Genomic DNA, 13,599 nt, shown 5'->3' on the forward strand with positions numbered 1-13,599 from the left:
GATATGTACCCAAAGAGTGGTGTACAGCAACAGTGGCCCCTCTCCACAAAGGTGGTGCCTCAATGGATCCTGGAAACTATCGCCCCATAAGCCTGACTAGCTTGGTCTGCAAAGCTATGGAAAGGATCATCATGGACCTCATAAATAAAGATATTGGGGAGCTACAGACACTGGATCCTACCCAGTTTGGCTTTGTTAAGGGCAGATCCTGCCTCTTAAACCTGGTCAATTTCTTTGAAACAGTCACCAAGGCCATTGACGAGGGGAAGGTGGTCCACACAGCCTATCTGGACCTCACAAATGCCTTCGATACAATATCCCACTCGGGCATTATAGATAAGCTCACCAGCTTAAATATAAACCCCTATGTCACTAGATGGGTTGCAAACTGGCTCAAGGACAGAACCCACATGGTTAGAATTGCTGGAGCCATGTCAGACTCCAAACCAGTTACAAGTGGCGTCCCACAAGGCTCAGTCCTGGGACCTCTCTTGTTCGGTATATATTTCTCAGAGGTACAGGCAAACAAGGAAGGACTGTGACTGACCAAGTTAGCAGATGACTGCAAACTGGGCACCATAATCAACTCTCCAGCTGACACAAGCATCCTCCAAAAGGGCCTCATAGAAACAGACAAATGGTGCCAGAGCCATGGCCTCAAGCTAAACGCCAAAAAGTGTATAGTCATCCCCTTTGGCAAAAACAAAGTGCCCACAAATTACCACATAGGTGGTAATCCATTAAGTACAGAAGAAGTAATTATGGACCTGGGGACCCAAGTTGATAGCAATCTCTCATTTGACAACCACATGGCCAAAGTGGTTAGAAAAACATTTTATATAGCCCACCTAATCATGAAGGGATTCACATCTAGATCAGGGGAGGTCATCGTGCCTCTTTACTCATCCCTCATCAGGCCCATAATTGAGTACAATGTTCCTTTTGGGATGTACCATACCAGACACCTGCAGCAACTGGAAAGACCTGAAAAGTACCTCACCAAGAGGATCAAAGGGCTCAAACAGATGCCATATGCTGCCCGGGTAAAGAAACTCCAGCTCTACTCAGTGGCATACCGCCTGCTCAGAGGCGATCTGTGCCTGACGTATAAAGCCATGTCCAACCCAGAATTAATGGACATGCTGTACCTCAGAAAATCCAAATCCCATCGAGCTACGCGCTCGAGAGACTTGAATCTCAGCACCGAAATAAATAGGACATGCTGGAGGGACAGATTCATAACCCAGAGGCTCCCTTCACTCTGGAATAAAATCCCAGTCCAGGTTAGGCAGAGTCCCTCATTGACTCTCTTCAAGAGTAATCTTGATGAGTGGATGGGAGATCGTAGGTTTACCCCGGGTATCACTTATGTGTCACTGTTAGACAGAGGCACAGTATACTAACCTCAAAAAAGGGCATAGCAAAATTAATTTAAAATGGGTGGCAAAAGCCAAACACACTCTGGCTAGGCTTATAAATGCCCTAGGGCAGATAGCCTAGTATGAACCTATGAACCTATGAACCTAAAAGTTTAGGTTTGTGCTATAACATTTATCATATACTGTTAACATTGTATGCCAGGTATAGATCTCCCCCCAAACGTTTAGCTTTTTGCTATAACATTTATCATGTACTGTTAACATTGTATGCCAGGTAGGTATGGATCTCCCCTCAAAAGTTTAAGTTTTGGCTCTAACATTTATCATACACTGTTAAAATTGTATGCCAGGTATATATCTCCCCTCAAAATATTAGCTTTTTGTTATAACATTTATCATATACTGCTAACATTGTCCACCAGGTAGCGATCTCCCCTCAATAGTTTAGGTCTTTGCTATAACATTTAGCCTATACTGTTAACATTGTATGCCAGGTATAGATCTTCCCTCTAAAGCTTAGGTTTTTGCTATACCATTTATCATATACTGTTAATATTGGATGACAGGCATAGATCTCCCCTCAAAGGTTTAGGTTTTTGCTATAACATTTATAATATACTGTTAACATTGTATGCCAGGCATAGATTTCCCCTCAAACGTTTAGGTTTTTGCTCTAACATTTATCATATACTGTTAGCATTGTATGCCAGGTATAGATTTTCCCTCACAAGTTTACGTTTTTGCTATACCATTTTTCATATGCTGTTAACTTTGTATGCCAGATATAGATCTAGACATAGATCTCCCATCACAAGTTTAGGTTTTTGCTCTAAAATTTATCATATACTGTTAACATTGCATGCCAGGTATAGGTCTCCCTGCAAAAGTTTAGGTTTTTGCTATAACATTTATCATATACTGTTAACACTGTATGCCAGGTATAGATCTCCCTGCAAAAGTTTAGGTTTTTGCTATAACATTTATCATGTACTGTTAGCATTGTATGCCAGGTAGGTATGGATCTCCCCTCAAAACTTTAGGTTTTGCTATAATATTTATCATACACTGTTAAAATTGTATGCCAGGTATATATCTCCTCTCAAAAGATTAGCTTTTTGTTATAACATTTATCATATACTGCTAACATTGTCCACCAGGTAGCGATCTCCCCTCAGTAGTTTAGGTCTTTGCTATAACATTTAGCCTATACTGTTAATATTGTATGCCAGGTATAGATCTCCTCTCAAAAGTTGGTTTTTGCTATAAAATTGATCATATACTGTTAACATTGTATGCCAGGTGTAGATCTCCCCTCAAGAGTTTAGGTTTTTGCTATAACATTTATTTTATATTTTTAACATTGGGTGACAGGCATAGATCTTCCTCAAAATTTTAGGTTTTTGTTATAACAGTTATCATATACTGTTAACATTGTATGCCAGGTATAGATCTCCCCTCAAAAGTTAAACTTTTTGCTATAACATTTATCATGTACTCTTAACATTGTATGCCAGGTGTAGATCCCCCCTCAAGAGTTTAGGTTTTGGCTATAACATTTATCATACACTGTTAAATTTGTATGCCAGGTATATATCTCCCCTCAAAACATTAGCTTTTTGTTATAACATTTATCATATACTGCTAACATTGTCAACCAGGTATAGATTTCCCCTCAATAGTTTAGGTCTTTGCTATAAAATTTAGCCTATATTTTTAACATTATATGCCAGGTATAGATCTCCCCTCAAATGTGTAGGTTTTTGCTATAACATTTATCATATATTGTTAACATTGGGTGACAGGCATAGATCTTCCTCAAAAGTTTAGGTTTTTGCTATACCATTTATCATATACTGTTAACATTGTATGTGAGGTATAGATCTCCACTCATAAGTTCAGGATTTTTGCTATAACATTTATCATATATTGTTAACATTGTATGCCAGGTATAGATCTCAACTCAAAAGTTTAGGTTTTTGATATAACATTTTTCAAATACGGTTAACATTGTATGCCAGGTATAGATCTCAACTCAAAAGTTTAGGTTTTTGCTATAACAGTTTTCAAATACTGTTAACATTGTATACCAGTTATAGATCTCAACTCAAAAGTTTAGGTTTTTGCTATAACATTTATCATGTACTGTTAACATTGTATGCCAGGTATAGATCTCCCCTCAAAAGTTTAGGTTTTGGCTATAACATTTATCATACACTGTTAAAATTGTATGCCAGGTATATATCTCCCCTCAAAAGATTAGCTTTTTGTTATAACATTTATCATATAATGCTAACATTGTCCACCAGGTAGCGATCTCCCCTCAATAGTTTAGGTCTTTGCTATAACATTTAGCCTATACTGTTAACACTGTATGCCAGGTATAGATCTTCCCTCTAAAGTTTAGGTTTTTGCTATACCATTTATCATATACTGTTAACACTGGATGACAGGCATAAATCTCCCCTCAAAGTTTAGGTTTTTGCTATAACATTTATAATATACTGTTAGCATTGTATGCCAGGCATAGATCTCCCCTCAAACGTTTAGATTTTTGCTCTAACATTTATCATATACTGTTAACATTGTATGCCAGGTATAGATTTTCCCTCTAAAGTTTAGGTTTTTGCTATACCATTTTTCATATACTGTTAACTTTGTATGCCAGGTATAGATCTTCCTTATAAAGATTAGGTTTTTGCTATAACATTTATCATATGGTGTTAACATTGTATGCCAGGCATAGATCTCCCGTCAAAGGTTTAGGTTTTTGCTCTAAAATTTATCATATACTGTTAGCATTGTATGCCAGGTATAGATCTCCCTGCAAAAGTTTAGGTTTTTGCTATAACATTTATCATATACTGTTAACACTGTATGCCAGGTATAGATCTCCCTGCAAAAGTTTAGTTTTTTGCTATAACATTTATCATGCACTGTTAACATTGTATGCCAGGTAGGTATGGATCTCCCCTCAAAAGTTTAAGTTTTGGCTTTAACATTTATCATACACTGTTAAAATTTTATGCCAGGTATATATCTCCCCTCAAAAGATTAGCTTTTTGTTATAACATTTATCATATACTGTTAACATTGTCCACCAGGTAGCGATCTCCCCTCAATAGTTTAGGTCTTTGCTATAACATTTAGCCTATACTGTTAACATTGTATGCTAGGTATAGATCTCCCCTCAAAAGTTGGTTTTTGCTATAAAATTTATCATATACTGTTAACATTGTATGCCAGGTGTAGATCTCCCCTCAAGAGTTTAGGTTTTTAATTTAACATTTATCATATGCAGTTAACATTGTATGCCAGGTATAGATCTCAACTCAAAAGTTTAGGTTTTTGCTATAACAGTTTTCAAATACTGTTAACATTGTATACCAGTTATAGATCTCAACTCAAAAGTTGAGGTTTTTGCTATAACATTTATCATGTACTGTTAACATTGTATGCCAGGTAGGTATGGATCTCCCCTCAAAAGTTTAGGTTTTGGCTATAACATTTATCATACACTGTTAAAATTGTATGCCAGGTATACATCTCCCCTCAAAAGATTAGCTTTTTGTTATAACATTTATCATATAATGCTAACATTGTCCACCAGGTAGCGATCTCCCCTCAATAGTTTAGGTCTTTGCTATAACATTTAGCCTATACTGTTAACACTGTATGCCAGGTATAGATCTTCCCTCTAAAGTTTAGGTTTTTGCTATACCATTTATCATATACTGTTAACACTGGATGACAGGCATAAATCTCCCCTCAAAGTTTAGGTTTTTGCTATAACATTTATAATATACTGTTAGCATTGTATGCCAGGCATAGATCTCCCCTCAAACGTTTAGATTTTTGCTCTAACATTTATCATATACTGTTAACATTGTATGCCAGGTATAGATTTTCCCTCTAAAGTTTAGGTTTTTGCTATACCATTTTTCATATACTGTTAACTTTGTATGCCAGGTATAGATCTTCCTTATAAAGATTAGGTTTTTGCTATAACATTTATCATATGGTGTTAACATTGTATGCCAGGCATAGATCTCCCGTCAAAGGTTTACGTTTTTGCTCTAAAATTTATCATATACTGTTAGCATTGTATGCCAGGTATAGATCTCCCTGCAAAAGTTTAGGTTTTTGCTATAACATTTATCATATACTGTTAACACTGTATGCCAGGTATAGATCTCCCTGCAAAAGTTTAGTTTTTTGCTATAACATTTATCATGCACTGTTAACATTGTATGCCAGGTAGGTATGGATCTCCCCTCAAAAGTTTAAGTTTTGGCTTTAACATTTATCATACACTGTTAAAATGTTATGCCAGGTATATATCTCCCCTCAAAAGATTAGCTTTTTGTTATAACATTTATCATATACTGCTAACATTGTCCACCAGGTAGCGATCTCCCCTCAATAGTTTAGGTCTTTGCTATAACATTTAGCCTATACTGTTAACATTGTATGCCAGGTATAGATCTCCCCTCAAAAGTTGGTTTTTGCTATAAAATTTATCATGTACTGTTAACATTGTATGCCAGGTGTAGATCTCCCCTCAAGAGTTTAGGTTTTTGCTATAACATTTATCATATGCAGTTAACATTGTATGCCAGGTATAGATCTCAACTCAAAAGTTTAGGTTTTTGCTATAACATTTATCATATACTGTTAACATTGTATGCCAGGTATAAATCTCCCCTTAAATGTGTAGGTTTTTGCTATAACATTTATCATATATTGTTAACATTGGGTGACAGGCATCGATCTTCCTCAAAAGTTTATTTTTTTGCTATACCATTTATCATATACTGTTAACATTGTATGTGAGGTATAGATCTCCACTCATAAGTTTAGGATTTTTGCTATAACAGTTATCATATACTGATATCTTTGTATGCCAGGTATAGATCTCCCCTCAAAAGTTGAGGTTTTTGCTATAACATTTATCATGTACTGTTAACATTGTATGCCAGGTAGGTATGGATCTCCCCTCAAAAGTTTAGGTTTTGGCTATAACATTTATCATACACCGTTAAAATTGTATGCCAGGTATATATCTCCCCTCAAAAGATTAGCTTTTTGTTATAACATTTATCATATACTGCTAACATTGTCCACCAGGTAGCGATCTCCCCTCAATAGTTTAGGTCTTTGCTATAACATTTAGCCTATACTGTTAACATTGTATGCCAGGTATAGATCTCCCCTCAAAAGTTGAGGTTTTTGCTATAACATTTATCATGTACTGTTAACATTGTATGCCAGGTAGGCATGGATCTCCCCTCAAAAGTTTAGGTTTTGGCTATAACATTTATCATACACCATTAAAATTGTATGCCAGGTATATATATCTCCCCTCAAAAGATTAGCTTTTTGTTATAACATTTATCATATACTGCTAACATTGTCCACCAGGTAGCGATCTCCCCTCAATAGTTTAGGTCTTTGCTATAACATTTAGCCTATACTGTTAACATTGTATGCCAGGTATAGATCTTCCCTCTAAAGTTTAGGTTTTTGCTATACCATTTATCATATACTGTTAACATTGGATGACAGGCATAGATATCCCCTCAAAGGTTTAGGTTTTTGCTATAACATTTATAATATACTGTTAACATTGTATGCCAGGCATAGATCTCCCCTCAAACGTTTAGGTTTTTGCTCTAACATTTATCATATGCTGTTAACATTGTATGCCAGGCATATATCTCCCCTCAAACGTTTAGGTTTTTGCTCTAACATTTATCATATACTGTTAACATTGTATGCCAGGTACAGATTTTCCCTCTAAAGTTTAGGTTTTTGCTATACCATTTTTCATATACTGTTAACTTTGTATGCCAGGTATAGATCTTCCTTATAAAGATTAGGTTTTTGCTATAACATTTATCATATGGTGTTAATATTGTATGCCAGGCATAGATCTCCTGTCAAAGGTTTAGGTTTTTGCTCTAAAATTTATCATATACTGTTAACATTGTATTCCAGGTATAGATCTCCCTGCAAATTTTAGGTTTTTGCTATAACATTTATCATATACTGTTAACACTGTATGCCAGGTATAGATCTCCCTGCAAAAGTTTAGGTTTTTGCTATAACATTTATCATGCACTGTTAACATTGTATGCTAGGTAGGTATGGATCTCCCCTCAAAAGTTTAGGTTTTGGCTTTAACATTTATCATACACTGTTAAAATTTTATGCCAGGTATATATCTCCCCTCAAAAGATTAGCTTTTTGTTATAACATTTATCATATACTGCTAACATTGTCCACCAGGTAGCGATCTCCCCTCAATAGTTTAGGTCTTTGCTATAACATTTAGCCTATACTGTTAACATTGTATGCCAGGTATAGATCTCCCCTCAAAAGTTGGTTTTTGCTATAAAATTTATCATATACTGTTAACATTGTATGCCAGGTGTAGATCTCCCCTCAAGAGTTTAGGTTTTTGCTATAACATTTATCATATACAGTTAAGATTGTATGCCAGGTATAGATCTCAACTCAAAAGTTTAGGTTTTTGCTATAACATTTATCATATACTGTTAACATTGTATGCCAGGTATAAATCTCCCCTTAAATGTGTAGGTTTTTGCTATAACATTTATCATATATTGTTAACATTGGGTGACAGGCATCGATCTTCCTCAAAAGTTTATTTTTTTGTTATACCATTTATCATATACTGTTAACATTGTATGTGAGGTATAGATCTCCACTCATAAGTTCAGGATTTTTGCTATAACATTTATCATATACTGATATCTTTGTATGCCAGGTATAGATCTCCCCTCAAAAGTTGAGGTTTTTGCTATAACATTTATCATGTACTGTTAACATTGTATGCCAGGTAGGTATGGATCTCCCCTCAAAAGTTTAGTTTTTGGCTATAACATTTATCATACACCGTTAAAATTGTATGCCAGGTATATATCTCCCCTCAAAAGATTAGCTTTTTGTTATAACATTTATCATATACTGCTAACATTGTCCACCAGGTAGCGATCTCCCCTCAATAGTTTAGGTCTTTGCTACAACATTTAGCCTATACTGTTAACATTGTATGCCAGGTATAGATCTCCCCTCAAAGGTTTACGTTTTTGCTATAACATTTATCATATGCTGTTAACATTGTATGCCAGGCATAGATCTCCCCTCAAACGTTTAGGTTTTTGCTCTAACATTTATCATATACTGTTAACATTGTATGCCATGTATAGATTTTCCCTCTAAAGTTTAGGTTTTTGCTACACCATTTTTCATATACTGTTAACTTTGTATGCCAGATATAGACCTTTCCTCTAAAGTTTAGGTTTTTGCTATAACATTTATCATATGCTGTTAACATTGTATGCCAGGTATAGATCTCCCTGCAAAAGTTTAGGTTTTTGCTATAACATTTATCATATACTGTTAACACTGTATGACAGGTATAGATCTCTCTGCAAAAGTTTAGGTTTTTGCTATAACATTTATCATGTACTGTTAACATTGTATGCCAGGTAGGTATGGTTCTCCCCTCAAAAGTTTAGGTTTTGGCTATAACATTTATCATATACTGTTAACACTGTATGACAGGTATAGATCTCTCTGCAAAAGTTTAGGTTTTTGCTATAACATTTATCATACACTGTTAACATTGTATGCCAGGTATATACTTCCCCTCAAAAGTTTAGGTTTTTGCTATAACATTTAGCCTATACTGTTAACATTGTTTGCCAGGCACAGATCTTCCCACAAAAGTTTAGGTTTCTGCTATAACATTTATTATTTATTGTTAACATCTAGTGCCAGGTATAGCTCTCCAATCAGAAGTTTAGGTTTTTGCTATAACCTTTATCATATACTGTCAACATTGTATGCCATGCTTAGATCTCCCCTCTAAAGTTTAGGTTTTTGCTATAACATTTATCATATACTTTTAACATTGTATGCCAGGTATAGATCTCTCCTCAAAAGTTTAGATTTTTGCTATAACAATTTTCAAATATTGTTAACATTGTATGCCAGCTATAGATCTCCCCTCAAAGGTTTAGGTTTTTGCTATAACATTTATCACATACCAGTAACACTGTATGCCAGGTATAGATGTCCCCTCAAAAGTATAGGTTTTTGCTATACGATTTATCATAGACTGTTAACATTGTATGCCAGGTATAGATCTCCCTGCAAAACTTTAGGTTTTTGCTATAACATTTTTCATATACTGGTAACATTGTATGCCAGGTTTAGATCTCTCCTCAAAAGTTTAAGTTTTTGCTATAACATTTATGATATACCGATAACATTTTATACCAGGTATAGATCTCCCCTCAATAGTTTAGGTCTTTGCTATGACATTTATCATATATTGGTATGATTGTATACCAGTTATAGATCTCAACTCAAAAGTTTAGGTTTTTGCTATAACATTTTTCAAATACTGTTAACATTGTCTAACATTTAGGTTTTTGCTATAACATTTATCATATGTTGTTAGCATTGTATGCCAGGTATATACTTCCCCTCAACAGTTTAGGTTTTTGCTATAACATTTAGCCTATTCTGTTAACATTGTTTGCCAGGCACAGATCTCCCCACAAAAGTTTAGGTTTTTGCTGTAACATTTATTATTTATTGTTAACATCTAGTGCCAGGTATAGATCTCCAATCAGAAGTTTAGGTTTTTGCTATAACCTTTATCATATACTGTCAACATTTTATGCCATGCTTAGATCTCCCCTCTAAAGTTTAGGTTTTTGCTATAACATTTATCATATACTTTTAACATTATATGCCAGGTATAGATCTCCCCTCAAAAGTTTAGGTTTTTGCTATGACATTTATCATATACTGTTAACATTGTATGCCAGGTATATATCTCCCCTAAAAGTTTAGGTTTTTGCTATAACTTTTATCGTATATTGTTAACATTGTATGCCAGCTATAGATTTCCCCTCAAAAGTTTAGGTTTTCTATAACAATTATCATATACTTTTAACATTGTATGCCAGCTATAGATCTCCCCTCAAAGGTTTAGGTTTTTGCTATAACATTTATCATATACCGGTAACATTGTATGCCAGGTATAGCTCTCCCGTCAAAAGTTTATGTTTTTGCTACAACATTTATAATATACTGTTAATATTGTATGCCAGCTATAGATCACCCCCCAAAGTTTAGCTTTTTGCTATAACATTTATCATATACTGTTAACATTGTATGCCAGGTATAGATCTCCCCTCCAAAGTTTAGCTTTTGGTATAACTTTACCATATACTGCTAACATTGCATGTCAGGTATAGAGTTACTTTCAAAAGTTTAGGTTTTTGCTATAACATTTATCATATACTGTTAACATTGAATGCCAGGTACAGATCTCCCCTCAAAAGTTTAGGGTTTTGCTATAACATTTATCGTATACTGTTAACATTGTATGCCATGCATAGATCTCACCTCTAACGTTTAGTTTTTTGCTATAACAGTTATCATGTGCTGTTAACATTGTATGCCAGGTATAGATCTCCCATCAAATGTCTCGATTTTTACATTTATCATATACTGTTAACATTGTATGCCAGGCATAGATCTCCCCTCAAAAGTTTAGGTTTTTGCTATAACATGTATCATATACTGTTAACATTGCATGCCAGGCATAGATCTCCCCTCAAAAGTTTAGGTTTTTGCTATAACATTTATCGTATACTGTTAGCATTGTATACCAGGCATAGATCTCCCCTCAGAAGTTTAGGTTTTTGCTTTAACATTTGTCATATACTGTTAACATTGTATGCCAGGCATAGATCTCCCCTCAAAAGTTTAGGTTTTTGCTATAAGATTTATCATATACTGTTAACATTGTATGCCAGGCATAGATCTCCCCTCAAAAGTTTAGGTTTTTGCTATAACATTTATCGTATACTGTTAACATTGTACACCAGGAATAGATCTCCCCTCAAAAGTTTAGGTTTTTGCTATAACATTTATCATATAATGTTAACATTGTATGCCAGGTATAGATCTCCCCTCAAATATTTAGGATTTTGTTATACCATTTTTCATATACTGTTAACATTGTATGCCAGGTATAGATCTTCCCTCTAAAGTTTAGGTTTTTGCTATTACATTTATTATATTCTGTTAACACTGGATGACAGGCATAGATCTCCCCTCAAAAGTTTAGGTTTTTTTATAACATTTTTCATATACTTTTAACATTGTATGCCAGGTATAGATCTCCCTGGAAAAGTTTAGGTTTTTGCTATAACATTTATCATATAATGTTAACATTGTATGCCAGGTATAGATCTTCCCTGTAAAGTTTAGGTTTTTGCTATAACATTTATCATATAATGTTAACATTGTATGCCAGGTATAGATCTTCCCTGTAAAGTTTAGGTTTTTGCTATTACATTTATTATATTCTGTTAACATTGGATGACAGGCATAGATCTCCCCTCAAAAGTTCAGGTTTTTTTATAACATTTATCATGTACTGTTAACATTGTATGCTAGGTATAGATCTCCCCTCAGAAGTTCAGGTTTTTGCCATAACGCTTTTCATTTACCCTTAGCATTGCTCTTGATTAGTACATATCTGAAAATGTTTGTTTGTATTTCTTCATATCATTTCGTTTCAGGATCCAGGTCCCTGCTTTTGCCCAAGAACCCTAACCCACAATCTACACGTCAGCCATTCCTGGCTGAACTTACTCACTATACTTCAGTCACCCCCTTCAGCCTATGTCACACCTGACAAGCCTTTCCAGCTTCTTATTCCACTCCCATATTTTTGTTTCCCACTACTTTACTTTATCCCCGTCATCTCCGCAGATCTTTCCTCTATCTCTTTCTCTTTCTTCTCTGCTTACTTAAGCTACCTGAAGACCCCGGCCCGTACCCTGCACTCTTCTTAGTCTCCTTCTCTCTCTGTCCTTCTTCTATAACCATAACAAGAACACGTCATTCACGCTAAGATATCGCTTAATTTCACCTTACTGTCTCTAATCATGTCATTTCTGATATCTCTTTAAATATCTTATTAGAACTGCCACAGGTGTCATTTATTAGATAATAATCTATGTAACGAATAATATAACTAATGAGGTTTTCCTCACATATTTTCTCCAACTCATGTTACTGGTTTTCATTGCACACTATTATGAAACGTATGTTGTATGTTTTTCTCATTGAAACATTTTTCACTCCTGCGTTTTGTAATGTAACATGATACTTTGTGATTTAAAATGTCAGCACTTGACTTTTGCAAGATTGTGATTGTGGAGCTTTTCTCCTTGGGCCTCCTCTGAAATTGGGCACTTTCTGGCCCAGTTGGACTTTCCCAGTAAACAAATGTCAGATCAATAAATAAATCCTTCCCGCATTCATTGTGTTGCTGGCATTTCATCAGCCATCATTTCTACCGAGTATCCCCATATTCTGATCTTGATATACATTTTTGATGAAACTTAGATGACATCAGATTTTATTACACCTTTTGCTTGCTAGAAATTGCTATTTCTATTCTTTTTTCTGTTTCTGTTTCTGTTTTCTGACAGTGACGCATAATTTCCTTTTCTTCCCTTAGCTCATCGATTGTGAGTCTTTGTAGATTAATTTGCTACTTCATAACTTTTAGTATTTCTCATTTTCATCTTTATCACTTTTAGTATTTACCATTATATTAAGTAATATCGATATGATTTTTCACAGTGTATGATTTTATACATTTTCCCTCTGAATTTCAAAGATTAAGTTCCAAACAGTTGCTATATTTACATGAAAAGTCCCAAGCCCCAAAAGCATGCAGTATCTTCAAAATCATATTCAGGGAATTAAAATTAAAGAAGGAGATGATTTATAAACCAGCTCAGAAAGAATGAAAGTTAACATGGGAAGCCAAGGTATAATGTCCAGACAGTACATTACTTCACATGATAAACTGGTTAGACGGGTACAGAGATGATAACTGTTACGTCTTTTCAGAATATCTAGAAGGAAATGTGCCAGAAAACTGAGACAGGGGTTCTATGTAGCACCAAATAACACAGGGACATACAAAATATTCAGCTACATACCTTTCAACCTCTTAGCACCAGAAATCTGGACACAGTCTGAAATAATGGGGGAAAAGGCCCAAGAACAGGGACAGATTTTAAATATTGCCCATATAAACTTAACAGATTGCAAGAATAATATGATTTGTATTAGCATGCATTTTCTGAAGGATATG

The 13,599-nt window shown here is 34.8% G+C and overlaps 1 protein-coding gene across 1 annotated transcript in view; it reads right to left on the reverse strand.

Moving 5' to 3' along the window:
• EPHA6 (EPH receptor A6) overlaps positions 1-13,599 on the reverse strand; it is a 4,848,151-nt gene that overhangs the window by 947,259 nt on the left and 3,887,293 nt on the right. The window lies entirely within an intron of this gene.

The sequence above is a fragment of the Protopterus annectens genome, chromosome 5.part0 (genome assembly GCF_019279795.1).
Source record: "Protopterus annectens isolate FY-2018-M chromosome 5.part0, PAN1.0, whole genome shotgun sequence".
Lineage (NCBI taxonomy): Eukaryota > Metazoa > Chordata > Ceratodontiformes > Protopteridae > Protopterus > Protopterus annectens.